Here is a 14,139-nt window from a genome sequence, read left to right as displayed (position 1 = left end):
CCACTAAGGCAAATCCAGTAAATGCCTTTTTGTTTTACTGTCATTGAAACCAAGGAACAGGGCAAATTTAGTTTTATTTTGACAGTAACTTTAAAAACTTTTATTTATACAGTAACTTAAAAAAAAAAAAAAAGAAAGAAACTTTTCCAACAGCCTGAAGCTTGCTATTTTCTGATATTTATGCCTCAGTGTTCCTTAAACCTATTTGACCCATGTTTTTGTCTAGTTACTATACTGATTCCCTTGGAGCTTTAAGTCTACGCCTTTTTACTCAGACATTTTCCTGACTATGCCTAGCACTGATACGTTTTTATAAGAGAAAGTGCAAATGAGAAATGGAGAACCAGGTGCTTTCCGCACACTTCCTTGACATTTCGTGCTATTGTGATAGAACAAAAGACTACATGTAGTAAAGCAGGTCTCATAAAGACTGCAATCATACTGAAAGTGTTCTATAGAAACAATTATTTCCATATAGCACAACCAAAACCCTTATTCAGTGACCAACAAAGATTTAACTATAAACATTTATTTTAATGGCTTCCTGTTATTATTTACTACTCTAGCATTAAAGACAAGCAATACAGAGATTCTGATCAGAGACCAGTAATGCAATACAGCTAAAGCAGGTAGTTACCACAATCAGGGTATTTCCTTGATAGGGAGGGATGGAATTCATTTGTAAGGGTTTTCTCAGATCACATAAATCATACTTCCTCAAACCACATGCCCTCAGACACCAAACACAAGCACACACACACACACACACACACACACACACACAATTTTACTAAATAGCAGTGGTCTGTTTAAAATGAACTACAATTTAAAGCTGCATTATGTAATCTATGCATTTATTTCACATGTTTTGACCATGCCCCCTGGTCTGTGATCCAAAGCAGGAGGGTGGCTGATGACTATGGAACCCATTAGCCTTTCTGATTCCATGTGCATACATTGCAGATTAGCTATGGTTCTAACTTCCAGGGTTAATGGAAACCACTGGGTGGTTCGGTTGTGCAGTACATGCGTGCATATGTGCATGTGTGTATGTATGGTACTACAGAAAAGTTCACCAATGCTTATAAGTTGATTAACAACAACAGTACTTTTCCATTTTTCTCTTTGTTCTTTATATTTTCCCATATTACAATCCCTCCTTCACTGCTGCTGGCCATTGCTCTTCCCCCATGACCTCTCTTACCGAGACCTCCCATTCATGTACCCTTGGAAATTTAAGAAAGTTCTTCCTTTTATTCAGTTCCTCTGGTAACTTGTATTAAATAAAAAAGGAGATCAATTTAGGGGAATTAATCTGTACTACAGAGTGGTTTCTTTTTTTATCATTGCCTAATTTTAATTAAAAAAAAAGGGAAGGGAAGTTTGTGACCAATAACCATTAAACAGAGCTTCTAAGATTCACCTTTATTTCCCTAAATTATGTCTTCCCTAATTAAAAGGAGAACACGTTGGCCCATGGTACATCTTTCCATAGGCTCTGATCCAAAATCAGTTCTAAAGTTGATTCAAGGTACTTTGAAGGGTAAGAGTGTAGTAAATTTATAAGCAATATATTACAATTTGTCTTATCTTCCTTCAAGTGCTCATCTTTACAGTGATTTGTGAGAGGGCTTAATAGTACACATTTCAGAGTAGATTTTCCCTGAGATGATGTTCTAATCGCCAAAGATTCAAGCTCCATTTTCCACCAAGTGGTTTGTCACCTTTGCAGTGAATCTATAATAAGAAATCTCCTGTTTTGGAAACCTATCCATATTCTCTTCCCAAAATTTAAACATATTCATCTTCATTTTAAGAATCAAGAAATATTTTATTTTTGAACACCCTTTGGACTTCCTAAAATGTAAGCTCCTCCCCATCACTGGGTGCATTTCACTGTGAAATCCATCTTCCACACAGACTATATAGTTAAGTCCTGCATCCCGTCCATCACAGCAAAAGGATTGGACTTACACGAAATGCGGTTTTGTCAGAAGAGTAGATGGACAGATTGACACGAAAGTAATCAGTAAAAGTGTTAGTCCTCCTGTTTAAAAATGAAAGCCATAACATTTTACTTTGCAGTTTTGTACATTTGCCACATCAGCTATAAAGTAGAGGTGGAGCTGTTGGATTTAACTTATTGAAAAGGAAACTAGGGATCCCTGGGTAGCGCAGCGGTTTGGCGCCTGCCTTTGGCCCAGGGCGCGATCCTGGAGACCCGGGATCGAATCCCACGTCGGGCTCCCGGTGCGTGGAGCCTGCTTTTCCCTCTGCCTGTGTCTCTGCCTCTCTCTCTCTCTCTGTGACTATCATAAATAAATAAAAATAAAAATAAAAGGAAACTAGACTAGGTGGGGTGTGTGGGTGGTGAGGAGGGCCGGAAAGGAATTATTCCTAGGGGGAATAACTTTCAAAAATCCTCTAAGACTGAAGTTTACGCGAAATCAATGATGTAAATTAAGAAACACGTTATGGTTTTATTTGTTCTGCAACTGTGTAAACCTCACAAATTTTCAAGTGGGTTTCCAAACAGTTTACACTTGAACCTTTCTTCTCTGCAAAAAAAAGTTTCCCCAGAAGTATAAAAACCAGAATGAATTACTACAGATAGGGCTGACTTCACACACCTAAATATGCTCTTGACTTGTGTCAGCCCCCACAGGCTTCCTCAGACTCATAACTTTTGCTAGGAACATGGTGTCAATTCTGCTAAGATTCAAAGTAAAATCAGAGCAAGCCCTAGCTCTAGAAATCTAGTTCAGTGAAGCATGACATATCAATTGCACCATTTCAGAAGAACCCAATTACACCCCGGTGACTAACTTCACCCTAATATTTTAGCCATATCAAGACTGGGAACAAACACCCAAGGATGCAGGGTGCTCACTAATTTGCACAATATTAACTCAATATTAAAAATAATATTTATTTAGCATTTACTTAGAGGAGAAGCTGTGAGCCACATGGCTTAAAGTTAAAGTCAGTGATGGGGCATAGCTCAGTTCTACACAACCTACACAACAAATTAAAGCTCCCTTTTAAATTGAACCAACCCTCCCAGGGAGTCAGTTTAATGACCATCTGTTTTTACTCAAAATACTCCTTGGGGGAAGGAGGCATCTCACCTCACACTCCATGCAGCTTATCAAAGTATTTCCTCCCAACCACAGACAAGTATGTTCTCTGAGAAGAAAGCTAGTAAATATTTTTTTTTCCTCCATCTAGTTAAAAGTCCTGGGATGATTAGGCAACCTAATAATGTTTAATCATTCCTTATGGACCCTTCCCTCAGACCCAGCCTTGATCAAGATCTTGGGGAAGAGTACAGAGTTTTCTGATTAATGTTTCTGCAATACTTGAATTATTTAAACCTGAGGCTATTCTGCAAGAGAAATCATTCACCCTTTTCACAGATGAGAAAACTGGGTTTCAGAAGTTAAGATACCTAATTATAAAGTCTGGATTCAAAACCAGTATTCTGCGGGAAATAATGTACCAGACGATACAAGTCCCTGATTCAAATACATAAGAAACAAAGCCAGGGATTTGGTTTGTGTGGACAGAAGGACTTTACTTGGTTTGCTTCTCCTACAGGAGCAAGGGTGTATTGTGAAGAGCAAAGGAAGATGAAAACGGAGAGGAGAGAAATTAAAATGAGAGGATTTACTTTGGTTTTTGGAGAATTGAATAAATAAACACTTATTTTATTATTGTGACCTAACATATACTAAGCACTTACCACATACCCTACGAGCTGCCATGATTTTTGTCACCACTTCTAGGGCAACTGGAACTTTACATCAAGCATTCTTCCCTTGGATTCTCTAGACAAGTGAAAAGGAGCTTCAGCGGGGAGTGGAGGCGGTCCATGAATATGGAGATTATATCCAGAGTTTTACCTGTAAATGAATTTCCCTGAGAAGAGGATCAATAGTTCTATCAGATTATTAAGAGGTTATTACTAATGGTTAAGGAAAACAAAACTATAACTTCACATGGTACCCCTGAGGAATTTCATCTATTTTCATGGTTTCGATGACTCAATACACTGTTCAACCTCAAGACTGTTCTCTTTTTAGAACTGCAGAGATAAATATTGAATCTCCTACCGAATATCAGCCTCCTCAAGCTTGTTCCATAGCAAATCAAATTCAGCATGCCCGGATGCACGCACACACATTCTCCTCCTGCACCTCACATCTCATGTGGTGACAACACCACCCTCCTGTCACCCATCCTAGAAAGCTGCTAGTCATCCTATTATTCTCTCTGTTTTTTTCAATCAAGCACCAAAGCCTGGTAATTATACCTCATAAGGAACTACTGAGTCCATTCTCTATTTTATAGCCCTACCACATCTTATGTGTGCTTTACAACATATCTGGTGTCTTTAAACTATCCACGTTACTTTCAGTAGCTCATTAAACATGTTAAGACTTTGCGTGACACACAAGGTCTACAACAAATTGGCCTACAGCTTTCCCTCTTTCCCATCATTATTCCTGCATGTCCACATTGTCTATGCCGTCTTCAGAACGACACCTTTGATGGAGTAAGTGCCTCTATACTTTTTCTTAAACTGTTCACTCTGTTGAACGCTCACGCCAAGTTCTTCCCCTGATGTATTTCTATCCAAGGTCATGACTCGTCATTCCAGCAGCCTTTGCCAATTGCAAGGGTGAATTAAATGCCCCTCCTCTGTGCTTCAGAGTCTAGAGCAGTGGTTCTCGAACTCCAGCATGTATGGGAATCACCCGCAGTGCTTGTTAACACACATATTGCTGATTCAGTCTCTGACTTAGCAGGTCAGAGGTGGGGCTGACAGGGTTGACCGGGTCAGAGAGTCACCACCAAGGATTTGCCCCATACCTACTGAACCAGCTCAACTTCTGGGACACTTCTAAGCGCAAGTAAGACACCTGCCACACTTATGGGTAAGCATGCTACCAAGGAGCTGTCTACACGTAATGTCGTCCTGCATTAGCCACTCTTCTCAGAAGGGCTTGTGGCACTGGCAGGCACGTGGAGGCTCTTTCTGTTGAGAAATCAGCATTTCACATCTTGCAGCTAAGGTCGCTGCTAATCACATAAACAATTTTACTGACTTGGTCTTCAAAATTTTCAACTGACTCACTCTTAGGAAACAATTATCAAGGTTATTAGAGTTATGACATCTTAGAACCGAAATGAACTTGAACCTTCCATTTCCCAATCTAAGAAGCAGTACAGAATCAAATGGTGTCATTCTGCATATAATGATGAGTGGCAGCAGTGGAAAAGTAGGTTTAGGGGCGCCTGGGACGCTCAGTCAGTTAAGCACCTCCCTTCAGCTCAGGTCATGACCCCAGGCCCCTGGGGTCGAGCCCCGCAGCAGGCTCCCTGCTCAGCAGGGGTTTGCTTCTCCCCCACCTTGTGCTCTCTTTCTCTCTTGCTCTCAAACAATCTTTTAAAAAAGGCATTTTAGAGTTATTTGCAAAACTATTACCTTTGCAAAGATAGAACAATCCTTTCAGTCAGCTTAAAAACATCTCTCTACAAAAAGAAATGATTCAAGATTTTCTTCCTCCATCATGGAATAAGTGTATCCAAGAACAGTCTGACAATTTACCTATTTGAAAGATAAATATGCAAGCAGGTTTCTTAACAAGGACCTCTTCTCTGGAGTGGTCTTTATGAGGGTCATAATGCAAGTTATGCTATAAAGCTGGATGCAAACAGCCACAGGAAGCCGCTTTATTTTAGTACCTAATTCTCTACTTTGAGACTCCCTGAAGATCATTTTACATCTCAGTTGAAGAAGTCACAGGAAAAAGTTACATTGCATGCCTTCAAAAGATTACTTTTGTGTGACCCTGGAGAAACATAGGAACACAAAGAAACTTCTATCTTCTTTCTGGCCCCTCCCCCATTTAACGATGCTCCTTTTTTGGTTGACATTTATTAAATTGGACGGTCTTTTTGAAACTGTCTTCAACATGTTTCAAATTATGTAGCCTGTTTAAGACATTACTTACTCCATTCACGTGGATAAATCTACTTCTTGTACATGATCTGTTCAGTATCTGGCGCCTAATGAATGTTAAACACCCTGGACTCTGCTTCTCCCATCGTGTCAAAGGAGGTGCCTGTCATCTGCCCTCTCAGACATGGATTAGAAAAGAGCCCCAACTGCTCTTCCCCAGCAGTTGTTTCTGCCAGAACGCTTTTGTTTGGCACCAGAGTCCCTAACTGGCAGCCATTCTGGACACCTGTAGTTCTCCTCACTTTAAAGGGTATGGGTCACGAACTTCCTGGGTCCCCTTCACACCCTTCACACCCTAGGCGCACCCGAACTGGTAGACTTTTGGGAACTTACTACATTTATCAATGTCTTTATAAAAACAGTCCAGAATTATATACAGGTAGCAGGATATTTTTGTTTAGTTTTTTGGGTTTTGTTTTTGATTTTTCTGTACAGTGCCACACACAGATGTTTACTCAATGCTTTCTAATGATCAGAACCCACCTGGTAATTAATTTATAGTTTTTCAAACTATATTCATGCCAGCACAAATGATTTTAATGCTTTTTTTTCATCTACTGGGATACTAACCCAGAATTCCCAACAGATTATCTTTTTCCTCTTTTTTTAAGATTTTATTTATTTATTCATGAGAGACACAGAGACAGAGGGGGGCAGAGCCACAGGCAGAGGGAGAAGCAGGCTCCATACAGGGAGCCTGAGGTGGGACTCGATCCTGGGTCTCCAGGATCACGCCCTGGGCTGAAGGTGATGCTAAACTGCTGAGCCACCCGGGCTGCCCCAGCTTATCTTTTTTAAATAAATTCTTCCCATCACATCCGTGCCCCACCTTCCTTTCCATGGTAGGATAGAACACAGCATCTTATTGCAATAATCAAGAGAGGAGGAGTGAAGAAAAAGTCTAATATCCCAGGGTAGGATACGTCCTTGGTTTCAACCCAGTTTCATCCTATGATTCTAATTATCAGGAGACTGATAATTAGTGGCAAGAACTTTAGCTTTTCACGTGTGATGAAAAAAGGAAATTTTCTCTCTCCTTTATGCACTGTTAAGGTATTTGTTGCCGGCAAACACTCATCTTTATATTGATAATTCAGAGTCTAAAATGATCTATATTTACTATGTTTTCTTTATAAATAAAATCCCTCATTTTCTTTCTCACATTAATTTCTCTTTAATCATAATTTCCCCCTCAAAATTCATCTATTTTCAATTGTAAGGACTCTTAAATTAAAAGCAGGATCTGGGATCCCTGGGTGGCGCAGCGGTTTGGCGCCTGCCTTTGGCCCAGGGCACGATCCTGGAGACCCGGGATCGAATCCCACGTCGGGCTCCCGGTGCATGGAGCCTGCTTCTCCCTCTGCCTGTGTTTCTGCCTCTCTCTCTTTCTCTCTGTGTGACTATCATAAATAAATAAAAATTTAAAAAAAATAAAAGCAGGATCTAGGGGAACCAGGGTGGCTCAATGGTTGAGCGTCTGCCTTTGGCTCAGGTTGTGATCATGGGCTCCTGAGATCAAGTCTTACATCAGGCTCCCTGCAGGGAACCTGCTTCTCCCTCTGCCTATGTCTCTACCTCTTCTTTGTGTCTCTCATGAATAAATAAATAAAATCTTTAAAAAGAATCAGGATCTAGGGTTATCTCCCAGATAAGTAAAGAAAGATACCTTATGGAAAGTTATTAAAGAGATCTGACTATGTGATTTGAACATAATGGAGATAAAGCATTAAATGTTTCTACTAAATTATATCCTTGACAATCTGATGAATTAGAAACAAGGCAAGGCAAGGCAAGGCAACAGGACATTAGGCCTTTACGAGTCATTTTCTAACACTTAGGGGCATTTTCTAACGCTTAGGGGCATTGCCTACTACATCTCAAACAATATGCTTAATATTTTGATAATTAGTTTTTTAAGATTTTATTTATTTATTTGAGAGAGAGGGAAAGAGAGCATGTTCAGGGAGAGGGGCAGAGGAGAGGGAGAAGCAGACTCCCCACTGAGCTGGGAGTCCAATGTAGGGCTCAATCTCAGGACCTTGAGGTCATGACCTGAGCCAAAGACAGATGCTTAACTGACTGAGCCACCCTGGTGCCCCTAATAATTATTATTTTATTTAATATCCACAATAACACTGAAATAGATCTAACTAATCCCAAGTTTCAGATACAAAACTAATGCTCAGAAATGTTGAGAGTATCTAAGGCTTCACAATAACCTTGCAAATAAGACGGATCACATAGGAATTAATTTCATAATAGTGATACTGTTGACATGAAATATTCTAGAAGGTGAGTTACATGTATTATGCTAATGCATGTAGGAACCTGAAAATAGGTTATTTTTATAATTAAATTTCTTATCTTCCTCTCTCTGCCTTCATAAATGTAAGGTCATCCTCCAAGCACTCATTTACTGGAGTCAAAAGTTTGACTCTTGGTAACACAAAGGAGCCAGTTTTTCTAAGTATGAATTTCCCATTGATATCTGTGCATAAGAAAAGAAGAGCACTGTTAGCGTTTAAGGGATATTTTTGAAAAGAAAAAAAAAAAAAAAGATTATTCTTCACAGACCAGAGCATAGCAGACATAGTGTTTGAGACCATCATAAATTACCTCCTAGCAAGGAAGCACTTCCACCTTGTTCTTTCTGTGTTCTTTTTTTTTTTTTTTTTTGTATAGTAAAAATATAAATGTAAGCCCTGCTGAGTTATTTCATAAAGTTCTCTCATACCCTAGTATTGACCACTGTAAAAATAATAGCGACTCCCAGCTGCTTTTTGTTGAGTATTTCTATGTGCCAGGTTTTTGTCTATTTAGCTGTTTGTGTAAGATGCTCTGCTTCTCAGAAAACTCTCATGAGGCAGGCATTATTAGCCACCCATTCCCAAAGCAATAATAATTAATGAGGTAACTGAAATGTGGAGAAATCCCCAGGAAGGGAGAAAGCTGAGATTTGAGCCCAAATTCAAAACCCATGATTTCCACTTTGCAATGGGAAATCTCAAAGTCTCCACCAGCTGACAGAACAGAAGACTTTCGTGCTATTATTTCACGTGCTTCAAGGCTTGAAAAGAAAAGAAAACCCTTGGCAATGTTATCAAGAGTGGATTAGTTAGAAGTCATGGCCATTGGTTTGTAAGTCTTCACTTAAGCAGTTAGCGGCTGGATGTGTGTGTTGTTGACACCAACTCAGATTTCATACACCCACCCTTACCATCCAGCACATTTTTTTCACACTCCTATTCACATTTTTTCCTCATTAGCCTAGAACTTCACATGTCACCTATTCATTTTCCTCCAATTGTTGATTATGCTTTACCTTTTTTCTCCTGTCATAAAATAGACTTTTCTGTAGGTAGGCATATATTCACATGTATTCACAAATGAGTGAACGTGAGTTTAGATTGTGTCCAAGAGGGTGTGACACGTTATTTTTGTTTTGCTTTGCTTGTTTTCAAAAGTAAAATGCTAGAAGGACACCTAGATGGCTCAGTCAGTTAAGGCACTGCCTTCAGCTTAGGTCATGATCTTGGAGTTCCCAGATCGAGCCCCATATCAGCGGGAAGTCTGCTTCTCCCTCTGGCCCTCCTCCCTTCTCCTGCTCTCTGTCTCTCTCTCTCAAATAAATAAGTAAAATCTTTTTTTAAAAAAATAAAATGCCAGAATGGGTTGCCTTCCTTGTTATAGATGATGGAAAAAGACCTCTTTTATGCAGCCTTAAGGAGAGCACAAGTAGTGACTGAATGACGAAGAGGGAAGGAGAGAAATGGAGTAGTCAGCAGGAGTAAAGTTTTAATAGGGGAGACCTCAAGAATCTAAAGTAGAAAAAGAGCAAGAGTGGAATCAGATTTTTCTGTAAACCACAACAAGTGTTTGACACCACCATGCATATTCAGTATGATTGGACTCCTTTTTAAAAATTTCCTTCGGAGCTCGCTTCTGTCATTTTATTGGAGAGACCATCTTCTCACTGATGGCTGATGCTTACACGTGCATTTTCTAGTGGGGAATCTTGCTGTTTCCATTGCTATTCTTTACACTACTTTCATTCTTCCCTTCAGGAAATCTACCATGATGCCTATACTAGTAGAGGAGCAATCACTCTCCCTCTCAACAGAGCTAGCATTCTTTCAGATTGTCCCTTCTGTGCTCCAAGTTCAGAACACTTTTTATTGATGTAGTATCTTTCAAATTCAACTGAAATGGAAAAATAGAATCACAATGAGATTTTACTATGTTGAAAAAAGGTAAACTTACAAATCTCATTGTAAACATTCTATGTAAAACTGTGAAAAGAACGTCAACTTCTGAATCACCCAAGTGACCCTGGATTTGAATCCCACCAGGGAAACCAGAAAAAGCCATTGAATCTTCCTGACCTCATTTTGTTCAAAGGTAAAATGATGGTAGCAACAACTCCCCCAGGCTCTAAGGATTCAAGATAAATTGCTGAATACTCTACCAGGCACAGATTACTGGCTTAATAGATAAAGACTATCATTATCGTATTACTTGAATCATACAGCAGTAGTATAAAGGGAAAAAAAAACAAGTTTTTATTTTTTTAATTTTCTCTCATTAGGCACCTAACTCTCCTCCTCAAAGTTCGATGGAATTAAGCCCTCTTACCCTACCCTTTATTGCATTTATGACCTTGCATTGAAATTTTGTGTTTACATGCTTGGCTCTCTTTTCTAGACTACAAACTTTTCAAGGACAAAGCACACGTTGTTAGCATAGCATTTCCGATGACTAATGCTGTGCTAGACATATTTTTGGTGGTTAATGTCAACTTGACAGTGTCACAGCGTATGCCGCCATTTGGCCGCCATTATTCTGTGTATGTCCTGTGAGCGTGTTTCTGGATAACATTAATATCTGAATCCATAAACTGAATAAAGCAGATTGCCCTCCCTAATGTAGGTCTCATCTCATCAGTTGAAGACATGACCAGGATAAAAATGTTCACTAGAAGGGTCTCATCCTGTCTGACCATTTGAGCTGGGGCATTGGGCTTTATCAGCCTTCAGCCTTGACTGAAACATCAGCTCTACATGTGAGCCTGGAACTACACCATCAGCTCACGTGGTTCTCAGGCCTTCAGACTCAGATTGGAGCTACAGATTGGCTTTCCTGAGTCCCCAGCTTGTGAACTGCATATCCTGGGACTTCTTAGCCTCCCTAATTGTGTGAGCCAATTGCTTCTGATAAATTTATTTATATATAATCACACATAACCTATTGGTTTTGTTTCTCTGGAGAAAACATAGTATACCGCTTAATTAATATTTGGTGAACTGACCTGATCGCTCAGAATGGAAAATTCTTATAACAACACCAGTTTTTCCTTGACCCTATTACCTTTTGAAAAACAGAAGATTTTTGACATTTCAAATGTCCCCAAATAAAAGTCCCAGATCCTATTGTTGAGCACTTAAAATGAGCAAAATCTGTCCCTAGCTTATGAATTCTCTGAGGGACAACTTTTTTGATGGATTTTAAACGTTCACCTCAGAAGAACAGGTTTAGAGTTTCAAATTGAATTCCAGTCTTTGATGCTGAAATCAATTTCTGATGGAGAAGTGCAGCTCTGGTTTTGACTGGAGGAAGCAAAAATATCAAAATGGCTTTTTTGACATTAAACAGCTGTTTTTTAAAATTCCATGATTTCATTGTAAGTGAATAAGACACATGTGGATTAAATTTCCTTAAAATATACAAGGTTTGAAAAATTAAGGGAACCTGGTTTGGGTTTGATTGACTGAAAAGCATTTGCAACCCAACGCTTATCTCCTCCTTCCATGTCTCTGCCTGAGAGTTTTCTTCTTGCAAACTGCTTTGAATTCAACATATAGAAGAGTGATCTAAGGAATTTGAAAGATGTTGAAAATCAGCCCTGGGAGTTGTTTCTGGAATTTAATGAACCCAAACCAGTCACTATGCACAACTCCTGAAAGTCTCCTTCTGAGAACCTCATTCCACCAGAAAAATATTAAGCTATTTTCAAATTATGTTAAAATTGCATTTTAAACATTATATCATTGCAGTTTGGATCTTTATTCCTAATCTAATATTATTTCTAGACTTATGAATTATTTCCTTTATTTTTGAGGGTAGTTATTTCACAGTTAAAAAGAAATTTAGCAGTTTTCTTTCAAGCATAAGATATTTTCTAAGAGACAAAAACACAGTTGTTAAGTTTCAGATAAAGTTGTGAATGAGCATTCAAATGGCCTACTCCGAAATACTTACATTACTGAGAGAATTGTAAACTCTGGTTTTCAAAACAAACGGTTCACTTGGTCTCCAGTTCCGAGCCAAGATTCACCCTGCAAGCATAGTGCACACTTTTTCTCGTTGCTATTTACATTTTTTAATTGGATGTCTCTATAAGACTGTAATTGTTAAATAAGCAGGGGGTGCTGGGGGATGTCTATTGCATTCCTTTTAAAGGCTCAGAAACTAGTAAAAGCAAAGATTTTGCTTCACTGCTGATGAAGTGAGCAATGAGTTGGTGAAAGGTCACATGGGGTAAATGGTATATCTAGAGGGTCCCGGGGTACACATGTCCATGCAAGCTCACCCACCAGACCACTGTGGTCTTCTCTCTGCCCAGACATCCTGTGGTTTGGTGAATCAATAATTGAGTTCCCAAAGCTTCTTCTCTAAAAAAGTAGTATAAGCCTTAATAAAGTTCTATTGACTTTCTTGTATAGAGAGTGAGACAGAAAAAGAGAATAAATGAAAGAATCCATTGTTAGATTTATTATGGCATTGCCATCAACAACAAACAATTATGAAATACCTGCTATGTATAAGGCAGTACACTGACCCCTTTGGAGGCAGAGTATAAGATATAAGCCATACCTGTACAGAATTTACAATTTAGTTTAGGAGATGGTAATATGTAGTCTTTCTATTGACACACACACACACACACACACACACACACAAATATACGTGGGTATATAAAAACACATACATATTAAAAACTCGACAAATTAAGGCAGCCTGTAAGAAACATCCGGAAGGTGGTACAATGACAACCATTCCAGAATTTTAGAGAGAAATAGGTCTGTGTATGATTTTCTGGTTTGTTTTTGTTTTGTTTTTCAGAGTGGATACAGAAGAGATATAGAAGATGTGAGGAGGAAGAAGGAAAGGAAGAATTTCCCCAGGAGCATATGTTTTTACTGATGTCCATGTTGTGGGTGATTGGAGTTTGAACCACAGTGGTGACTATAAGCATCAGCATAGAAAGACACGAATTTTGGAGACATTTGGGAAGTCGGAAGGCTGCAGTTCTTAGCCTTTTATTATTCTTCCCTAAAGAGCTTTCTCTGACTATACCCATCTATAGGAATGCTTCTTAAGGGGCAAGGACTAGATTTACATTTTTTCCCAATCCACCTTGTACTAATACTTTTGTAAAAAGCAATAAAAATAAATTAGTAGAAAAATGAAATAGAAAATAAACACTCTCAAAATAAAGTCTTAGTATTTTATTATGAAATCCACCAAACATAAGATTACATTTTAGTTAACTTCGTAAGAACCAATCTAATGTAGAAAAATAACAAAATAAAATTAAAACTGTAAATGTTCATTAAAGATGTACAGATAGTCAATATATACAGAAAATTGCTACTATACTCATAATTTTTTATAGACTTACAATTATGACTAAAAAGAATTATTAGTGAAATAGTGACTCCCCACAATAAAAGCCTATTTGCATACTTTAAAAATAGTATGTATCAATATCTAAAGTTTTTAACATGGTGATTGAGGTTGTTTATTGCTCATTAATTTATTTAATCTAGGTTGAATTGATGACAGTTCAACTTGCAGAAGATAATAGATAAATTTAAACCTCTTCTATATTTTGTTTTAGTTATATTCACAGTAGAGACAACATCTCAGAGATATGCTGACAGGAATGAAAATAGCCATTTAGCACGTGCAAAAAAACTCCATATTTAATTAATCCAAAATGAAACAAAGAGTATTGTAGTTTTAAAATTCATAATTATTCCTTCATCAGTAACCAGTTCCAATCATTGATCCTATAAAGTTCAATTTAAAATACCTTTCAATGAAAGAAATGACTT

The 14,139-nt window shown here is 38.4% G+C and overlaps 1 long non-coding RNA gene across 1 annotated transcript in view; it reads left to right on the top strand.

Annotated features, from left to right (window-relative positions):
• The window catches only part of LOC106559720, a 32,073-nt gene extending 18,574 nt beyond the window's left edge, over positions 1 to 13,499 (top strand). Inside the window, exon 3 of the long non-coding RNA XR_005353858.1 lies at positions 13,145 to 13,499. This is a non-coding gene — a long non-coding RNA (uncharacterized LOC106559720). The remainder of the gene's footprint in view (positions 1 to 13,144) is intronic.
• The last annotated feature ends 640 nt before the right edge of the window (positions 13,500 to 14,139 follow it).

This window comes from Canis lupus, chromosome 1 (assembly GCF_011100685.1).
Source record: "Canis lupus familiaris isolate Mischka breed German Shepherd chromosome 1, alternate assembly UU_Cfam_GSD_1.0, whole genome shotgun sequence".
Taxonomy (NCBI): Eukaryota; Metazoa; Chordata; class Mammalia; order Carnivora; family Canidae; genus Canis; species Canis lupus.
Note: the sequence above shows the minus strand (reverse complement) of the source record. Positions and strands in the feature narration are given on the sequence as shown.